Raw genomic sequence first — 7,436 nt, 5'->3', positions numbered from 1 at the left:
CCCAATGAAACCCGGAGTTATTTGATCAATGAGTAGAAAAGTATTTGCAAAGTCCCCTTTGGGGAATGGTGAGAATGGGGAGAAATTCAACTCACCCAAGTTGAATTCTTGATATTCTCACAAGGAGTGTGGCCAACCAAAGCTATAGGCTGAGCCCCCAGTATTGGAGTTTGTTCACATGAAACTTAACCCCACAAAGGATAGGTCAAGTCTACTTAAAATTGAGGCCTAAGAGTCACTCCCAAGAGAACCTCTTTTGTTGCTCAGATGTGGCCCCTCTCTCCAGGCAACACAACGAGCAGTCTCACCACCCTCCCCCTCTCTGTGTGGAGCTTCCTGGAAACGTGGGACCGAAATCCTGTAGTGAGCTGAGACTCAGCTTCAAGGGATTGAAAAATCTTTTGCAACCAAAAGGGAGAAGAGTGAAATGAGACAAAGTGTCAATGGTTGAGAGATTCCAAACAGAATTGAAAGGTTATGCTGGAGATTATTCTTAAGCATTAAGTAGATATCACCTTGTTATTCAAGATGTAGCGGAGAGGCTGGAGAGAACAGCCTGAAAATGTAGAGCTGTGTTCCTGTAGCCATGTTTTTTGATGATGATTGAATAATGACATGGCTTTCACAATGTGAACATGTGATTGTGAAAACCTTGTGTCTGATGCTCCTTTTATCTACCATGTCAACAGATGTGTAAGACATATAGAATAAAAATAAATAATAAGGGGAACAAATGTTAAAATAAATTTAGTTTGAAATGCTAGTGATAAATGAAAGCGAGGGGTAAGGCGTATGGTATGTATAATCTTTTATTCTCTGTTATCATTTTATTTCTTTTTCTGTTGTCTTTTTCTTTTTCTGAATTGATGCAAATGTTCTAAGAAATGAATATACAACTATGTGATGATATTGAGAATTACTGATTATATATGTAGAATGGAATGATACATTAACGTTTTTGCTTGTTCTTAATTTTTTAAATAAATAAATTTTAAAAAGAATGGGTTTAAAACATTCATTTTGAGTGCATGAAGTGTGCTGATGTATATATAATAACATAAGACTAATAAATAGTTTACAGTAAATGACTTACATCTTGTATGCCCTTTGTGATCTCACCCTGAGGTTAAGATATGAATGTTATTGATGCATCACTAAATTTGAGAATTCTTAATGAAAAACTGATAGCATGTTTTGATGGGGAGGTTTTGAAACTTCTATGAATAAAGTATGATAATGAATGAGGTTATAGCTCATTATTGGTTAATACTTCCCTATTACCTTTCAGTTGAAGCAGTTGAATTTAGTTGGAGATGGGAATGAATGAGACAAGAGGAATGGATTTTATTCTCCTTGGGCTGTTCCCTGGCATGAGGCATGCTGACCCCCTCATTAGTATGATCATCGTCATCTATGTTGCTGCTCTCCCAGGGAATTCCACACTGAGTCTCCTCATCCTGGTGCATTCCATGCTCCACACACCCATGTACTTCCTTCTCATCCAGCTTTCCTTAATTGACTTGCTCCTCATTTCCTCCACTGTCCCTAAGATGGCCAATGACTTCTGCTCAAGGAAGAGAAATATTTCAAATGCAGCCAACGGGATGCAGATGATTCTTTTTCTGATGCTTGTGGAGCTGAATGCATTCTCCTAACTCTCCATGCCTGGGATTGCTATGTGGCCATCTGCCATCCACTGAGATACCCAGTCATTATGAGCCAGAGCGCCTGCCAGATGTTTTCATGTGGTCCTGGGCTGGGGGTGCCCTGGATGCTCTAGTCCAGACTGCATACACCATGCACTTACCTAAGTGTGGCCACAAGGAGATAGAACATTTCTTCTGTTAAGTCTCCTATGAGGATACTTCCGCATATAAGTTGACAATACTTGTGATGGGCATTGCCCTACTCCTTATACCCCTTATTGCCATCTTTTCCTCCTATAACATAATCTTATTTACTATTCTCCACATGAATTCCCCCAAGGGAAGGAACAAAGTTGTGGTCACTTGCTCCTCCCACCTGATGCTTGCGGGGTTTTTTATGGACCAGCCATCTTCACTTATATGAGTTCTGGTTCTTCACATAGTCCCAACCAGAAAAAAAGCTGTATAAGTGCTCTTTTTAATCATTACCTCTCATTGAACCCCTTTATTTATAGCCTGAGAAATAAAGACGTTTGGAGGGCATTGAAGAAAGTATTGGGAAAGTCTCTTATAGGAGCAAGGGTTAAAACAAGACCTGCAGAATTTGTTGGGAGCAGCTGGCGTCAGGGTGGGGGTAGCAATAAACTGTGGAGATTGTTATATAGAACAGTCTGGGAGGAAAAGAATGTCTACCCCAAATGGTTATGTTAAGTATGAAGGAAGAGAGCACTGAAAAATAAGCACTCTGTTCCCTCTGGAAATGCATGCATGCCTTTTGTCACCCTGTAGTATATAGGCTGTAATGTGGTTAAGAATAAAGTTGTCTGTTGTCTGTTATTGCTGATCTTCAGACCGTCTGATCCCATCTCTTTCTCGTCATTACTTAATATCTTTCGAGCTCCATTCCATAGGAAGCAACATCTAGTAGCCAACGTGGGACACGAAGAAGAAGACTCCAAAACAATATTGGGGGACAAAATAAAAGTCTCCATTAGAGGGATATTTGTCCAGCTGATAGAAGAGGACTTGAGTCATATTGCTAAAGTAAGCCATATTGGTAAAAGTAAGCATTTTCCTTGTAGCATCAGGGTGCTGGGTAATCGTAATAAGTGGATGGAGGAGTATGTTTTTGTGTTAAAAACATTGTTAGAAACTACAGGGTCTCAATGAAGACTTCAGGGTCACTGAGTTGTTTTCTTTAATACAGAAGCATTGTTACTTGTTTCAGCCTCAAGGCTGTAATGTTTTAAATCTTAAGTAATAGAAATTGGTTATGAAGGCTTTGCAGTGAGCATAATAAAATGGGGGAGATATTCCTGCTTCTATTTCCTCATTGTCTTCAGTCAGGCAATGAACCACCCAGCCCTCACTTTCTCTTAAACTCTGCATTGTGTTTTTTCTCAATCTCCCACTGCCCCCTCTGACCCTGTTTGGACAGTTGCTTGAGCTGGACTTGGCAATTGGTGCCCAGATGAGGATCTGATAGGGGAACTCTTAAAGCAAAAAGTGAAGAGACACTCCAGGGACATCCACTGCAAATACTGCAAAGAGCTAACAAAAGCTACAAAAGGGTAAGGAATGAATTGGAGATATTTTCAGTTAGGTGGAAAACATTGGGTATTCAGGTTCAGCAGAAAGTAACCTCTATAAATCTATGCTGTCCACTAGAGGCACAAAATTTTCTCAATCTCAGTTAGAAACTTTTCTTTGTCATGTACAGGATTATTAACCTTAAACATGCTCCAGTATGTACTTTTTCTCAGCTATCCGAATATATAATTGAGCCCACTGCTGACATAATACTCCAATCCACACCTTTAACTTGGAAAACAAATGAGCCTTTGTGGCCCTTATCTATAGAAAAGTTGGAGGCTCTAACTCAGTTAGTTCAAGAATCATTTAAAGTGGGACATATAGAAGAATCTCATAGTCCCTGGAATTCTCCAGTATTTATTATAAAAAAGAAATCTGGAAAATGGAAAATGTTAACTGATTTGATAAAAGTTAATCCTGTAATTCAACCTATGGAATCATAACAACCTGACTTGCCCATACCAGTTATAATTCCTAAAAACTGCTCTATTATAAAAATAGATTTAAAAAATTCCTTCTTTACCATACCTTTAACAGAGCCGGATAAAGAAAAATTAATTTCTGAGCTTGTTCTTAAAGAGTTGCCTTTATATAAAAATTCATATACAATTGAGTCAGAAAATGTTCAATAGGAACAATCCCATGCCAAACAAAAGCCAGCACTAATTAATGATTCTTATGGAACAGTAAGAGATGTGACCCCTGTGGGGCCTCCCATCTCTAACTTGGAGATAACTGAGACTATATGGACAGGCAAGCTAAATCAGAGCTTAATACATAGAGGATGATTTGTGCCAAATCCATGGGATGATAAATACAACATTAGAGAAAATTATAGAAAATTTTCCTAAGAGTGAAACCAATTTTTATATCAAATTCTAGTAACTTTAACTTCTCTTTAAATAGCAGCCATAAATCCTATATGCAAATATGTATGAGAGATTCATATGCATTTGTTAAAGTTCATATGCATATAAGAAATCAAAATTTTAATTGTGAAAATTGCTCACTTGTTTCCAAGCATTTAATTGCAGGATAATGAGACAATTATGGCAGCAAGGAGAAGAGGTATTTGTCTGCTGATGCAGTTGTCAAGATCTTTGCAATCCTCTCCAGAAACACAAATCCTGATCCATTTGGCAAAAGAATATTTGAAAAAGACTGAGAGACTAATTGGACTCATTATTGCAGCTATCATTGGAATCATTGGAATTATCACAGTGGCTGCAGCTGCTGGAAACTGCATTGCATCAAACTATACAGATGCAGCATTATGTTAGAGAATGGCACAAAAATGCCAGTGAACTGTGGCATAGTCTATCTTATACTGATGAGCAAATTAATAATAGACTAAATTATATAGAGACAGCATTGATTCATATTGGAGATCAAGTGTATAATTTAATTTTTTTAAGGAAGTTTAAAATGTGACTGAAATAAGAGCAATTTTCATATTACCCCTTTAAGATATAATCAATCTGAAATAGATTGGGAAAAGGTAAAGAGGCATTTTTGGGGGCACTTGGATAGTTTAAGTCTTGATATCTTAAAATTCCAAAAAGGGTATTAGAAATATCTCAAGATAATTTCCATGTAGCCTATGAAGATGATGGTACACAATAATTTACCCAAGAGCTAAAAAATCTTAATCCTATTTACTGGTGGAAATCACATAATTTTTTTGACTGTAGGCTTAGGTTTGGGGTTGCTTATACTCTTTCTCTTCCTCCTTAGCTGTGTCAAACAACAAACGTTCAAAGTAGCAAGTCACACCACTAAGCAAAGCTGTACTAACAGTGTGATTCTGGCAAAAGACCCCCATGGCTCCCTCCTGAATCAAAGTCAGAGAGTTTGGCTGGTAGCCAATGATGGGTAAGACTCTTCCTTCAGAGCTTAAGGGCAACCTAAGACAGGCACAGTCACCTCAGCTAATAAAATAAAGAGGGGGAAATGTAGGAACAAGTGTTAAAACAAGACCTGCAGAATTTGTTGTGAGCAGCTGGTGTCAGGGTGGTGGTGGCAGTAAACTGTGAAGATTGTTACGTAGAACAGTCTGGGAGGCAGAAGATGTCTACCCCGAATGATTATGTTAAGTACGAAAGGAGAGAGAACTGAAAAATAAGCACTCTGTTCCTTCTGGAAACGCATGCATGTCTTTCATCACCCTATAGTATATAGGCTGGATCTGGTTAAGAATAAAGTTGTCTGTTGCTGTTATTGCTCATCTTCAGATCCCCTCATCCCATCTCTTTCTCATTCCTTAATATCCTTCAAGCTCTGTTCCATAGGAAGCAGCAGTCTCTCTTCTAAAAGTAAAGCTCCCAGTGTTTGTATTTCACAATGTCTAATGAATATTGTGTAATGTTTGACAACTCAATAAATACCTGTGGTTTTTCTGATTTTTTCTCTACGTATTTGTCTTCTAATATGATTTGAGTTCATATGGTTTGTGGTGTATATAAATATAAGTTTTATTAAGTAAAATAAATATTCATATTCTACAATTGGAACTGATTTTTAAGGTATTTGTCACCTTTTAATTTTTTTAACCTTTCTTTAAATGTGCTTAGTCTGAGTTTAAAAATCTGGGAGCTGGGCAGTGCAATGGTGGTTCAGTGGCAAGAATTCTCACCTGCCAAGTTGGAGCCCTAGGTTCAACTCCCAGAGCCTACCCATGCCAAAAGAAAAATCTGGGAATGGATGGAATGTATTTTACATTCTTTCTTTCTCCCCAGTAGATTTATTTTGAAAAGAAAATGTAAAAATTACTTTGCAGAAGATTAATAAAATACACTGGTGGGAATTAGCATGTTAAAATATATTATCTCAGCTAAAAATCATTCACCCATGAATTTTAGTACTGGAAAATAAAAGGTTTAGGAGGCAAAAGGGTGGGAAAGAAAAAAGGTAGACCAGGAAATATAAAGTGGGTGAGTTTATTTCTGCACTCCTGGGCTGAGCTCACTGAACCCAAGATGGAGAGAGGTGAGTCCATGCATGGGCTTTGGTGCAGGCAGCTTTTAAGGATGAAGGTAAGGTGACATCTGGAAGGGGCAGTTCATTAGTTCCGGAAGTCAGGTTAGAAGGGGTGACACAGCCTCTGCAGCTCCAGTTGCAGTGCCCTTCCCCATTCTCCCGACCTAACATTCCAGCCTTTTTGTGATAATAGGGTGCTGAGATCTTTGTGGTTACTTCCTGCTGTAATGGGGTGGCTGGGGTTATAGGCTGGAACCCTCGTGGCCAGGGGAGTGGGGAACCTGGCTGTAGGAATTTGGTGAGGAAGGCAGGTGATGATAATGATGCAGGAGCATTTGGTTGACTGCTATCTGGGATAGTTCCTTCATGCATCCTTGAAAGAAGTTGAAGAAGCAGGGAGCTAGGAGAAAAAAGAGACAGATTAGGATAACTGGTCCTAGTAGCAGGAGGAACCATGTCACCAGAGGAGAAGAAAACCAGCTTAAGGCAGAGTTGGTTCCTTGTTTTCTGTGATAGAGATTGTCTCTTAGTTTGTTTAAGGTTTGAATATTTTGTTCCACCAGACCCGACTCATTGACATAATAGTAGCATTCCTCTTGGAGGAATATACACGTTCCTCCTTTTTTGGCTGTCAGCAGGTCTAACGCCTGTCAATTTTGAACAGTTACCTGGACTAGTGAGGTGAGTTGGCATTGTAAAGAGGAGAGGGATTCTGATGTTGATTCCAGGGCTCCCTGTAGTTGAGTTTCAAAGTTTTGAGAGGTTAAAATACTGTGTCCCAGCACCCCTCCTGCTGTGGCTGAGACTGCGACCAAAGCAGTTAGGCTGCTGCCTACTAGGATAGGAAGAAAGGCAGCCTTTTTTGAGCAAGGAGAGGGCAGTAGGCAAGTTATTTTGGACTCCCCATAGAGGGTCAATTGAGGAACAATAGTTACTAGGAAGCATGGTCCTGGGGAAGTGGAGTTAAGGCACTTGGTAAGAGTTCCATTACACCAGAAATATTGTCCTTTGGGGACATGAATGTGTTGTGGATAATGACGTTAGTCTGGCACGTGCTATGAAGTTCTGTTTGAGGGTTTTTTATCCAGTGTAGTGGGGCTCTTAATTTGGCAAGAAGATCTCACCGCATTAGCGGGTTGGGGCAAGAAGGCATTACTAAGAAAGGATGTGTAATGGGGTACCCTTCTATTAAATATGTACATGGTCCAGTAGTTAAGGGGC

At 39.2% G+C, this 7,436-nt stretch overlaps 1 pseudogene; it reads left to right on the top strand.

Annotated features, from left to right (window-relative positions):
• Positions 1-1,370: 1,370 nt before the first annotated feature.
• Positions 1,371-2,506, top strand: LOC143673138 (olfactory receptor 2T11-like; annotated as a pseudogene).
• Positions 2,507-7,436: the final 4,930 nt, after the last annotated feature.

The sequence above is a fragment of the Tamandua tetradactyla genome, unplaced genomic scaffold (assembly GCF_023851605.1).
Source record: "Tamandua tetradactyla isolate mTamTet1 unplaced genomic scaffold, mTamTet1.pri scaffold_138_ctg1, whole genome shotgun sequence".
Lineage (NCBI taxonomy): Eukaryota > Metazoa > Chordata > Mammalia > Pilosa > Myrmecophagidae > Tamandua > Tamandua tetradactyla.
Note: the sequence above shows the minus strand (reverse complement) of the source record. Positions and strands in the feature narration are given on the sequence as shown.